The following is a 12,570-nucleotide window of genomic DNA, read 5'->3' on the forward strand; positions in this document are numbered from 1 at the left end:
TATACAATGTCAAAAAAAAATCATTAAAAAATCTCTCTATGTTAAAAAAAATGTAAAAAATGTTTAAAAAAGTAAAAAATTATAAAAAATCCTAAAATAGCTACACAAAGCAGTATACCTAAACATATACAAATCGTAAAAATACATAATCAGCTAGTGCGAAATTTCAAATCAATGATTACAAAAAAAAAATCGTTAACTGTGTAAAAAGCTCTCTCCAGTAAGAATGCTTTTAATGCTTTACGAAATGCAAAAAAAGATGTGATGGATTTAATTTCCAATGGCAGATGATTGTGCATTTTCTTTGCATTATATAACATGGAACTTTTGACCAACTCTGAATGTGGGGTAGGCAGGTTCATCATGTTCCATGTTTCTATGTGGATAACTATGGGAAGGCCTATCAGATGCTGAACCGTGTTTGCGTATTAGACAAACGGACTTAAATATGAATAAAGATGGAAGAGTTAATATTTGAAATTTTTTGAAGAAATGCTGGCAATGACTTCTGTATTTAAGTCTCAGTGTATAACGTAAAGCTCTCTTTTATAGTCTAAAAATACGGTCAAATTGAGTTGCACTACATGTACCCCAGAATGGAAGGGCGTATCGAAGATGCGATTCAAAAAGGGCAAAATAAACTGTTCTGGAAGTAGACAGGCTAAGCTCCTTAGAAATTGATCTTAACGCAAAACAGGCGAAACTTAATTTTTTTGGTAAAGAGTCAATATGTGTGTCCCATTTCAACGAGTTGTCAACAGTTAGCCCTAAAAACTTTACAGAATCAACTTCGTCAATTGTTGCGTTACCAAGTACAAAAGATTGCAGGTATTTTTATAGGACATTTTAGTTTTGGAAATGTTGAGACAAAGGAGATTAGAGTCGCACCATGATTTGATAGTAGTTAAATCACTTGATACGGTTCTATGAAGTGTAGAAATATCCGGATTACTCCAGGTAAAACTAGTATCATCAGCAAATAGACAGACTTTACCATTAATATTTAGATTAGCAATGTCATTGATGAAGATAAGAAACAAAATAGGGCCAAGTACGGAACCTTGAGACACTCCACTTTGTATTGGCTTGCAAGAAGACATAGTCGAATCAATTCTCACAGCTTGACTTCTGTTATTGAGATACGACTTAAACAATTCAAAAGGCGCTCCTCTGAACCCGTAATATTGCAACTTTTTTAATAAGATGTCATGATTAACACAATCAAAGGCTTTAGAAAAATCACAGAAAATTGTTGCTGTAGGGTGTTGGTTGTTTAAGCTAGAGTACACATTATTAAAAAGAGAAAACATAGCATCATTTGTGTTATTTAAAAATCCAAATTGATGGGAAGTAAGTCTTTTATATTTGAGCAAAAATGATAGAAGTCTTTTTTTAACCAATCTTTCAATAATTTTTGAAAGTGTGGGAAAAAGAGCGATAGGGCGATAGTTGGAAGACTGATCTTTGTCTCCTCCTTTATGTAGTGGAATTATTATCGCCATCTTAAGGCAGTTAGGAAAAACACCTTTTTGAAAAGACTGATTAATTAGAGTAATAAAATGCCATAATGTACATTCGGGCAGATTTGGAAACATTTTGAGAGTAAGTCCATCAATTCCAGAAGAGCCTTTGTTTTGATTTCCTTAATTGAACTGCAAAGCTCTGGTAACACTACGGGCGTAAAGAAAAAACTGTGGAAATTCTCATTTACAATAGGAAGATATGAAAGTGGATCATGGGAAGGAGTTATGGTACTCATTAAATTATTTGCCACATTTACAAAATAATCATTAAGGTTCTTAGATGAAGTGGAGATAGTATTCGACAAAGAAGGCTTATTTCTCAAATCATTAACAATCAACCATGTTTCCTTAGCCACATTTTAAAATTTAGCCAGTCTCCTATTATAGTAAATATCCTTGGCGGCTTTTAAAGTTCTCTGATAAATCTTTTTGTAAAGTCTTACGTATTCATGAAAAAAAGCGCTGTCTGAAAATTTCTTAAGATGAGATAATAAGCGCATGTTCTTAGCAGATGTACGTAAGCCTTGGGTAGACCAGGGGTTATGTTGCTTCTTTTTAAGAGGTCTCAAAGGAAAGGATTTGTAAGAAAGACTAGATAGCGTTTTTACAAATCTAGAGAATTCTGAATCAACGTCGTCAGAGAGAATATTCCAGTTAGTTGATTGACAAAGGTGCCTAAAATGTAAAAAAATTTTATCCGAGAAAATACGGCCTAATTTGCGTGGAACATTTTTACTTTTAGATTTAGTTATGGAAAACTTTGTTAACACTGCTTCATGGTCTGAGAAACCTGAGCTTAAGACAGTACAATCGACGAAATCTGGTTCAAAGGAAGATATGACATAATCAATTGTACTCGACCTGGTTTTAATTATTCTGGTAGGTGATTTAATGTGCATGATTAAGCCAAAAGAGTCGAAAATGGACTGGAGAGATCCTTGAGCAGCATACACACTGGAAAAATCAATGTTTAGGTCGCCACATAAAATGAGTTTGCTCTTTAACGGCAGAGACTCAAGCAAGCTTAGTAATTTTTGGAAAAAAACATTTACGTCAGCATCAGGTGTTCTGTAAATACAAACAAGGTAAAGATCAAAATTATTATTGTAGACAATAGAAAATTCAAATATTTTTTCAGAAACTAAATTATCGAACTTGGTTACCATTGAAAAGTCGTTGCTAGTAGATTTAGATTTTAGATTTGTTCTATCAAATCTGGCAACTGTAGTGTAATTATCCACCATCACAGACCATGCACCAACATGCAACCAATGTTCAGTTATGGCAACGTTTTCTGGAAAATGAAGCTCTTTTAGTAAAAGAAATAAATCATTAGTTTTATGTCTTAAGGACTTAATATTCAGAGAGAAAATACAAGCTTGCCATTGTCCAGTATTTCAGAGGGTGCTTAATCCTCTGTTCGCGACAAGTCATTTAAAAATTTTTATTTCTGGCGGGAGATCCACCAGAATAATAATTGCTATGACTCTCTCTGATTTTTTGAAGGCGTATCAGCTTTTCTAATGAGAAGAAGGACCTGAAGGCTTACAGATCTGCTTCAACTTCAGTTGGACCAATACCATAGGCATCATGGTACCGAAAGTAGAGCCTCCGCAAAGAGTCCACGTCACCAGGAAGTCCCTCTGATGCAAATGCCAAACGGATGCTGGTGTTGGTATGTCCTTCAAAACACACACTGTAGGGTTGATCATGCAGATAGGCAAGGAATAGCCTAAGAGGTTTTAAGATGGAAGGGTCTCTCAGTCTGGCCAATAAATAGCGACCATCAGTCGCATCTGAGTCTCTTGATAGTCGCACTATTGGTGGAGTCAACGGGTCCATATTTGCTGCTTTATTCGCCACTGAATTATTATCGATGACAAAATCAACCTGTAATAATTCTGCTGCAAGGGACTTAGAGGCAGCAATGGCCTCCCTATCAGAACTACTTTTCAAAGATTGAACCTCTCTGGATATTGTAGCAGATGTTGATATAACTGAGCGATGTGGCAAGTTATGGCTGTCTGGAGAGTGAGGCTTAGATTTGGGCGAGGTGGTACTATTTATTTGGACTGGCGCTTTAGAGGTTTCCAAACATAAATTTATGAGAGTGCTCGGTGGCCACTTACTAATATCCTTCAGCCGCTTTAAGAGATTTAAGTTCTGCACACCAATTTTGAAGTCGGAATGTGCAATGTCCTTGGTTTTTAGCATTGGGAAACATCGGATAAAGTCCGTCGTTCCCAGTTTTTCTTTGATGAAGTGTGCAAGCTAATTTCCGGTAAACGGAGGTGGGATATTTGATACAACCACGTAATGCCATTCATCTTTGTTCATTGTGTTGTCCTTCGGTGACGTCGGAACCCCCGGGTCTGGTTTTTCTGTATGATCAGTCTGGCAGGCTATCGTCCTTTTAGTTACAGGTTGGTAACATTATTATTTAACATTAGATTTTTCTTTAGCTAATTGTTCTATGGTGCGAGTCATTTGTTTAACATATTTCCTCAGATTCTCTACTTCACTTTTTAACTCTTCATTGGAAGAATCATGGACCTGTACCTTTACCGCCTCACTATGGTTGTCCATAAGAATTCATGACAGGTTGAAAATTTCCTGTTTCAGATCTCTGATTAAATGGAAAAGAGATTCTTGTCCATTTTCAGAGACAGTATGGAGGCGATGTATCTATTCTAAACACGAATATTTAAAATATCCCCAGAGCAGAATATTAATAGAGTCATTAGATCAGAAGGTCTAGCTGGCTTTTCTATCTTTCCTCTTTGGGCAAATCACCAAAATGAAGAAGCATAACTCAGACGTCTAGTAATAGGAATAAATTTTAAGAAGTATTCATTTAAATTTGTGTTTTTGTTAATATATACCTGAGAGTATTAATTTAAATTTCTGTTTTTATCAATATCTGCCTGATTTTCTAGTATTTGAATAATTGCATGTAGGTATCATAATTATGAAAAACCACCTAAATATATTTTTTTATATACCATCTATGATCTATAAAATTACGAAAATTCTTGTTATCATTAACCTCTAAAATTTATAATATTTAAATTAATATTTATGTGAATTTTTGACAAAAAATTAAATTTATCTTCGGAGAATTAAAAATTTAAAATAGTGCAAATAAGTATGCTATAGTAGCTGATATCTAGCTTGATGGTAGACACTGTAGGATTTATACAAATTTTACTGAGCTCCTTTTTACTCCTCTTTATTTATCCCATTTCTTCAAATTTAAGAGTCAGTTATTTAACATAAGCATGAATTACATTTTTTACGTTTTACGTTTTTTTACTTTAGATCAATGTCGAAGGCAATTTTAAAACTATGAATTCTTTAAGCTAAGATAAACTATATTGATTAATAAAAAATAATCAATATCTTTGATGTTAAACCCCAAATTACTGGTAATTGTAGTAACTCCTCTAGATATTAATATATTTTAATTATTGAAAGGACGAGTATTACGCTCTCCAGAGTTCTAGTTTTCCCAATTTGTACTTACATTATAAGAAATCTAAAAATCATCATATCTTATTATTCTCCCTAATACTAACAAAATTACTCGTGAAACAATTATGGTTTATGGCACAGTTACAAATGCTATTGTTTAAAGTTATCGGAATTTCCTCGTAGCCTGACAATTCTAATGGCGACCTGTCAGCCTCGTAATGAGAAAAGAAATAAAACACTCAGTATTACACCATAAAATATTGATTGTATTGACTGAAACGTGACTTCACTACTGTTTTTAACTGTTAAGGTATACTGGTAAGGTTGGGTCTGAAGTACCAGCACGGCATTTGATGCAATGTTTTGAATGAAAATACGACAAGTTGTTTATATTTAGTCCTTGATATATTCTGGGGAAATATGTAATTGTCTGCTAATTGCCAAGTTATGAATAAATTTGCATGAAAATTTAATAATATTGAGAAAAAATCTTTAATGTTCTTGATTTACTGGACTACGTTGTTCTTTAGCACATGTGCTTGAATCATCCTTTTTAAATTTATGTGATTGTATTATAAAGAATTTTACTTAGATTGATACGGTGAATGTTACTTACTGTTAACTTAGAAATCTGTAACTGCTTCTTAGAAAAATGTATAGATTTTCTATAGAAGGAAATATACCATTCCATACAACCCCATTATTTAAAAATAATGACAGAAACTGTCACTAATGGATAAAATCTGGTTATAATTCCCAATGAGGTATATTTTTGTAAGCTTTTATAGAAACGTAATATTTATAAAAACTTACAAGATTTTCAGGTAGATAATAGTAGCTTCTAAATAAATTGTTTAAGTTTCATTTCTAGTCTACAATTTTAATAAAATTTTAAATTATTTTACATGAAAAAAATATATGTTAATTGGTTTAAAAATAATTAACTAGGGGGAGGGGGGAAATATGATCCCTGCGGGTTGAAATCATCCCGCAATTTTAAAGAAGAGGTTATAAATAGACCACAATCGGAATTGCGATTCAGTTCGAATCCAACAATTGCTACGTGAACTTGTGTTTTTTACGTTTATAATATAAGGTAAGGTATTTGTTTTGTTTTATTTATTTTTTTAACAATGTGACTGATCCACCTGTTTCTTACATTATTTTATTGAGGAAGGGATGCTGAGTTTATTTGTGGTTTTTGTTTTCAATTAATATATGTCAATTAATTTTCATTTAACAAATGGTACTGCATGTCACTTTGGGGTAAAACGATCCTCTAAGCGTGGGGCAAAACGATCCCGTTTTAAAAAGGGGATCATTTTACCCCCTAGTTCTTACCAAATTGTTGTAAATCCTAATTTTTATTTACAAACTCATTTTACGTCGTATTGTTACAGGATGCCACGAAAATATAAGCGAATAACCAATAGGTAAAATTGAGATGCTGAGCACATGAAAAATGCCATAGCAGAAGTTAAGCAAGGAATGCCTGTGAAAACCGCTGCCCGAATCTTTAACATACTAAGAATGTTGCTTAAACGGTGTGTAATGGACAAAAATAAGGTAGCAAAGCTAGGGATAAAGTCACTTGGGAGCTGCCACCCTGTATTTTCGCCGGAATAAGAGCAAGAGTTAGTAACTCATATCCTAGATTTTGAAAGCAGGATGTATGGACTCACAACTCGTGATTTGCGACAAATAGCTTTTCAACTTGCTGAAAAGAACAAAATTTCCCACAAGTTCTCTCATGTAGAAAAAGCTGCTGGTAAAGATTGGTTAAGCGGTTTTAGAAGAAGACATCCAGAGATTTCCTTGAGGTATCCTGAAGCGACGTCAGCTGCTAGGGCAAGAGCCTGTAATAAACCAGTGGTGACAAAGTTCTTAAATTTGTTGAAAGAGATTTACTCTAAAAATAATTATGCACCTCACCGAATTTTTAACGTAGACGAGACTTCGATTTCTACTGTTCCTGGGCGAAACTCAAGAATATTGGCACGAAAAGGTTCCAAACAAGTGGCAAGGGTAACATAAGCGGAACGTGGGGTTTCGACAACAGCGGTAGTTTGTGTATCAGCTACTGGAAGTTTTGTCCCACCGATGCTTATTTTTAGTAGAAAGCGAATGAAGGCCGAACTAACAGATGGAGCTCCTCCGGGTACCATTTTTGCGTGTAATGAAAGTGGTTGGATGCGTACCGAAGTTTTTAAGCAGTGGTTTACTCACTTCGTATTTTTCGTCAAGCCGAGTAAGGATGCGCCAGTGTTACTTATATTAGATGGACATTTATCGCACATAAGAAATCTCGATGTTATTTTAAGTGCCAGAGAAAATTTTGTAACCATCTTGTGTTTACCTCCACACTGTACTCACAAGCTGCAGCCATTGGACGTTGCTGTTATGGGTCCCCTTAGTGTTTATTTAGACCAAGCATTGGAAAAAGGGTTAAACCATCATCCTGGTAGAACCGTCGGTGTTTCCAATAAGTCAAATATTTTGCGAAGGCTACTTAAAGGCTTGCATACCATCAAATGGGATAAACGGGTTTCGTAAAACTGGCATATTTCCATTTGACTCAGAGGTTTTTTCAGATGTTGACTTTTTGGCCGCTGAAGTAACCGATCAAATACCTAGTGAGACTGATGAAACTATAGAAGATGTGGCACCAGGTTCCAATCCATGTAACCCATTGACAGATATATCCAATATAGCTTCTGATAATGATGCTAGTGATTTAAACGATCTGTACTTGAATCCTGAGCCTGGGCCCAGCTCATAACGAGATGAACAAATAAATTCATCTTTTTCAGTGACACCACAAGAATGTCAACCGTTTCTAAGAATTTAAGGCATGAGAAACACAAGAAAGAGAAAGTCTTGTGGAAGTGCAGTCTTGACCAGCACGCCATACAAAACTGCGCTTGAAGAAAGTATCAAGAAAAAGGAAGTAAAAGAAAACACAATTTAAAAAAAAGAGAAATGACAAGAGGACACTAAAGCAGAAGACGCCGAAAAATGGAAATAAAATAAAAGAAAGCCTTTCCAACGGAAGACGAGACAAATCCAACTTGTCTTTACTGCTGTGAAGAATATTTTACATTAGTTGATGGTTGAATTCAATGCAAAAAGTGTTTAGAATAGGCTCACGAATTGTGTGCGTGTGTTGAAGAAGATGAGGATGAATTTATTTGCGAACATTGCTCCGATGTTCCTTTAGCACTAGCAAAAGTTCAGAGAAAGCTTAGGTTTTAAATATAGTTTATCTCGGTATTATACTGTCAGAGTATTTTTTTTAAATTTTTTGTAGAAGGGATCATTTTACCCCCAATATGCGGGTAAAATGATCTCTTTGCGACGTTTATGATTTTGTTAAATTTTTATAAAGCAAATAATTTTTTTTTTGTTAAAAGTGTGGTTTTGTTTAGAATAATTACTCTTTTAGAGGCCTATTCTATCAAACTGAAGTTTAAAGAAAATATTTTCCCATTTTAAAGTATTTTTTTCTTAGGGGGATCATTTTACCCCCCTCTACACTATTTACTGAATTTAAACTAAATAATATTAAATAGCGAATTAAAAGTACTTACTTACCCTTTAATCTTCAATTGTGTACCTAATGATACAATTAAGCAAACTTAAATACCTTATTCTTTACAAAATTAAAGAAAAAACGAGAAAAACCAGACAGCGCTATTTAACTTAAGATATACCAGATGCGATAAAAGATGAAGCGATGAAGATAAACATTTTCGGAACTGAGGATGGCGCTCGTTCGCTCGTGCTACATCCATCCGTCAGAATGACCATTGACCGTTAACCTGACTTGACTGGACCTCAATTATGGGTAATGAGAAGTTAAGTCACGATTTTTCTCTTAACAACAAACATATTAGTTTAAAATGGCTCTTATAGTGTAGGGTTCCAGTCTTAAGGGGATTTTTTTACTTTTGCTTTAATATTTTTAGATGAATATCTTTAATGTTTTCGTTTTTCATAAATTAAACTATATTTAATAACTATGTAAGTGTATAGCAGCTTTTGTACAAAGAAATCCAGGTGTTTATTAGCTAATAATATTAAAATGGAAAAGATTTAGCGGGATTTTATATGACCAGAATTAAAAAAAAAATTAGCTATTAATTACTTTTCATTAGGCCAAAAAGTTTTTAAAATTAGGTTTAGGTCAATTAAGTCATAGACAATTTTTTTATATTTACGAGACGAGCGTTTAGGACTTTTAGCGTTTAAGTTAGAAATAGAACTTAAAAATTGGCCACTTTTATTAATACGATTTTTTTCTCTCAAGCTGTTGTAATATTTATTGCCAACATATCGCCGATCTACTCAATTACAAATAAAAAATAAAAAATAAGATATCAATATACAGGGCGATTCATGAGAAAATTCCAGGTATGTACGAGTTTGCAAGGACTTAGTTTCTGAGATACAGGGTGTTCATCTTTTTAAGTAAAATCTATGATAATGTAAATATTGAAATAAAAAATTGGTATCCGGGACTGTTTGGTGTAAATTAGAATGCAATCTTAGTACGGTACGTACTTGTAGGGAGCGCAATCTAGACTCTTCTTAATTTTTCAGGTATTATATTTTTAAGTAAACTAAATAATTATTTTCTGATTTTTACTTAAAAAACGTGTACCTGTTAAAAGTTGATATGAGCAACCATTTTCGAGATATTTGGATTTAAAAAAATACGACACATCTGATTTTATTATATCAAAACTAAAAAAAATTACAAAACATATAACTAAACAATATGTACCTTAAATAATAATAAAATTATTGTTCTTAAATTAGGTTCAACAAAATATAAACTAAGTTTTATAACTTTCAAGAAGTTCACCTTCTATTTACTTTAGTAAAATATACCAGTGATTTAAAGCATGCCCTTAAGGGCAATCTAAGGAATTTAGGTCTGGCGATCTAGGTGGCTAATTATACAGACTACCCCTTTAATCCAATTCCATCACCTTGAAAGTTTGTATAAAAAATCCGTGCAAGTGTTTTACAAAATCATTTAAAAAAATCAGATGTGTCGAATTTTAAAATTATATAGTTTTAAAACCAATCCCAATCTTTACTGCAATATTTACAATATCATAGATTTTATTTAAAAATTAAAAAACTAAATACATATTTATAGACTTTTATATTCATTTTTGAGTCGCGAAACGTATCTGAAGTATTGACATTTCCTCATGAATCACCCTGTATAGTGTCATTAAATAGTATGCAGCATTAAGCTATAACAATCCTGTAAATGTCTTAATATTAATGAATTTTATTTTTTTTTGAAGTAGAAGTTCCTAATTCCCGCACTTAGGAAATGAAAAATTTTATTTGTGGACTATAGCCACGATCAACTACGACCACTTTCATAGCTATGATAATAAAAGGTAATTTAGGCACATAATCCTGAAAAGTCCTAGTCACTGGTGACTTTCATACAGGACAACCACTTTAATTTCACTACTTAAAAATGCTATAAATTACAAAACTCCTAAGTTTTTGTACTTAAGTTAATTAACTTTCTTGCAGGACCTTCATTGGATCCTTATGTGATCTTAAATGTATTCTTATTTAAGTAATCTATTTTGCTTCTTTTGTAATTATTTTAAATCTCGACTGTTATATATTATCAGAAAAAAACAACAATTTTTACAATTAAAAAAAAGAATGTTCCTTTTAAAAATACTAAGGTTTCGTCGTATTTTTGGAAAATTCACCTAATTTTTGTTACTGGTTATGCCATTAAACTCTAAAATCTAACTATGCTATTTTTCACTTTTTTCTAACCTTTGCCGGTCGTAAAATATAATGTCATCCTTAAAGATGAAACATTTAGTTTTGATAATATGTATGGAAAATCAGAGAAGATGGTTCATGTTTATTTGGATTTTAATTAAACGTTTAATAAAAATGTGGCATAAGTTCATAAGACTAGCAAGAATCTATCTTAAATAGTAAGGAAGATTAGTCAAAAATGTTATCACTTTTTTATAAATACTGAGTAAAACAAAGAAAATGCACAGTCACGGTCTTTCTTTGTTTTCGTCAATGTTGTATGTTGGTCTCCTTAAGAAGAATGAATGAGATTTTTGCATTTTATGAAGATATTAACATAACGTTTAAAAACATTGACATTACAGTATAAACTAAAAAGCTAAAAAAGTAAAAGTAGCTAATAAAGTAAAAAGCACAAAATTTACAGTATCGCAGCTTTAATATATAATACATAAAAACTACATGCTTCATTTAACTCGTAAGCATCATCAGGCTAACTGAAAACAAATCACTTTACATACAAATGTAGTTTACCAAAACACGTAACCTTTAAGTCTTTAGAGATTACCACTAATTAGACCTACCACACTGTAGATTTTACTTTTTTGTTTATAGTTTAATTAAGTGAGGGTTAAGTCACTCTGATCTAGAATCAATGAGTTTTTATAATAGGCACAGTAAGTTCAAATTAGAATCTTGCAGAATTTTAAAAATTGAAGCTTTGCTTTCTTTTTGGCGATGATAAATACATTTATGTACTTATTAGACATATTCATCAAAAATTAGATCAAATTATTATAAAAACCAAACTGATATTTTAGAACAATTATTTAAAAGACACTTTTTAAAAGCCTTTTCAATATTCATGCATATAAATTCTATTTATTGTAGGAGCTTCCATGTATTGAGTGATATCTATTAATTTGCTTATTGTGAATTGTATAGTTTTAAAAATTAACGCGTTTTTAAGTGATAACCGGATATTGTTTGTTGATATAAAATAGGTCAACTCATTCACTAGTTAGCACAAAAAATCTTAGCCGATAATGATGCAAAAACCGCCTGTACATACATATACCACTGACCCATAAAAAACTATTTAAGAGTACTAAAACAGATGGTCGATGTAACAGTATGAATATTTCTCTTGTGTAACATCACTTCCCATCGTTTCGAGTGGCAATAGTTACTCAACGTAATGTTTTCATTCATAATATTTTACGAATGTCTTCTACCTATGTAAGAATGTTAAGTGTCTTGTATATTATACCAAGAAGCGCGCCTTATGTGTTTGTAATAACTTTGTTTTTGTTGTCAAGGTGACACAAGGTGTGAACTTTACATCAAGTATATTTAACTACGGTTTAGCATTATAAAAGAAAAAATAGGTTTAATGTTAATTGATTAACAGAAGTTTGTTAATTATTTTAATTTAATTGTTCGTTATGACGACAGCCACATATTTTTAAAATAGCGAGTCCTCATATTAAAATTCAAGCATATTTAAATTGTGTATAGTCACCAATATGTCTTTTTTACTATTTTGAACAATCACAACTTTTTAGCACAGCCCTGTATTATATCTCTAAAAAAATTGAATATTTATTAAAATACATAACAATATGTATTTAATTTCTAATTAAATTATATTCAACAAAATATAACCTTAATTTTATAATCTTTAAGAATTTCACCATTCATTTCTAACCACATGTTAGCTTTGTGGTGTATAGTATAATAGGGTAATAGCTTTGTAGAGAGATTCAGCGAA

Source organism: Anthonomus grandis, chromosome 3 (genome assembly GCF_022605725.1).
Source record: "Anthonomus grandis grandis chromosome 3, icAntGran1.3, whole genome shotgun sequence".
In the NCBI taxonomy this organism is placed as follows: domain Eukaryota; kingdom Metazoa; phylum Arthropoda; class Insecta; order Coleoptera; family Curculionidae; genus Anthonomus; species Anthonomus grandis.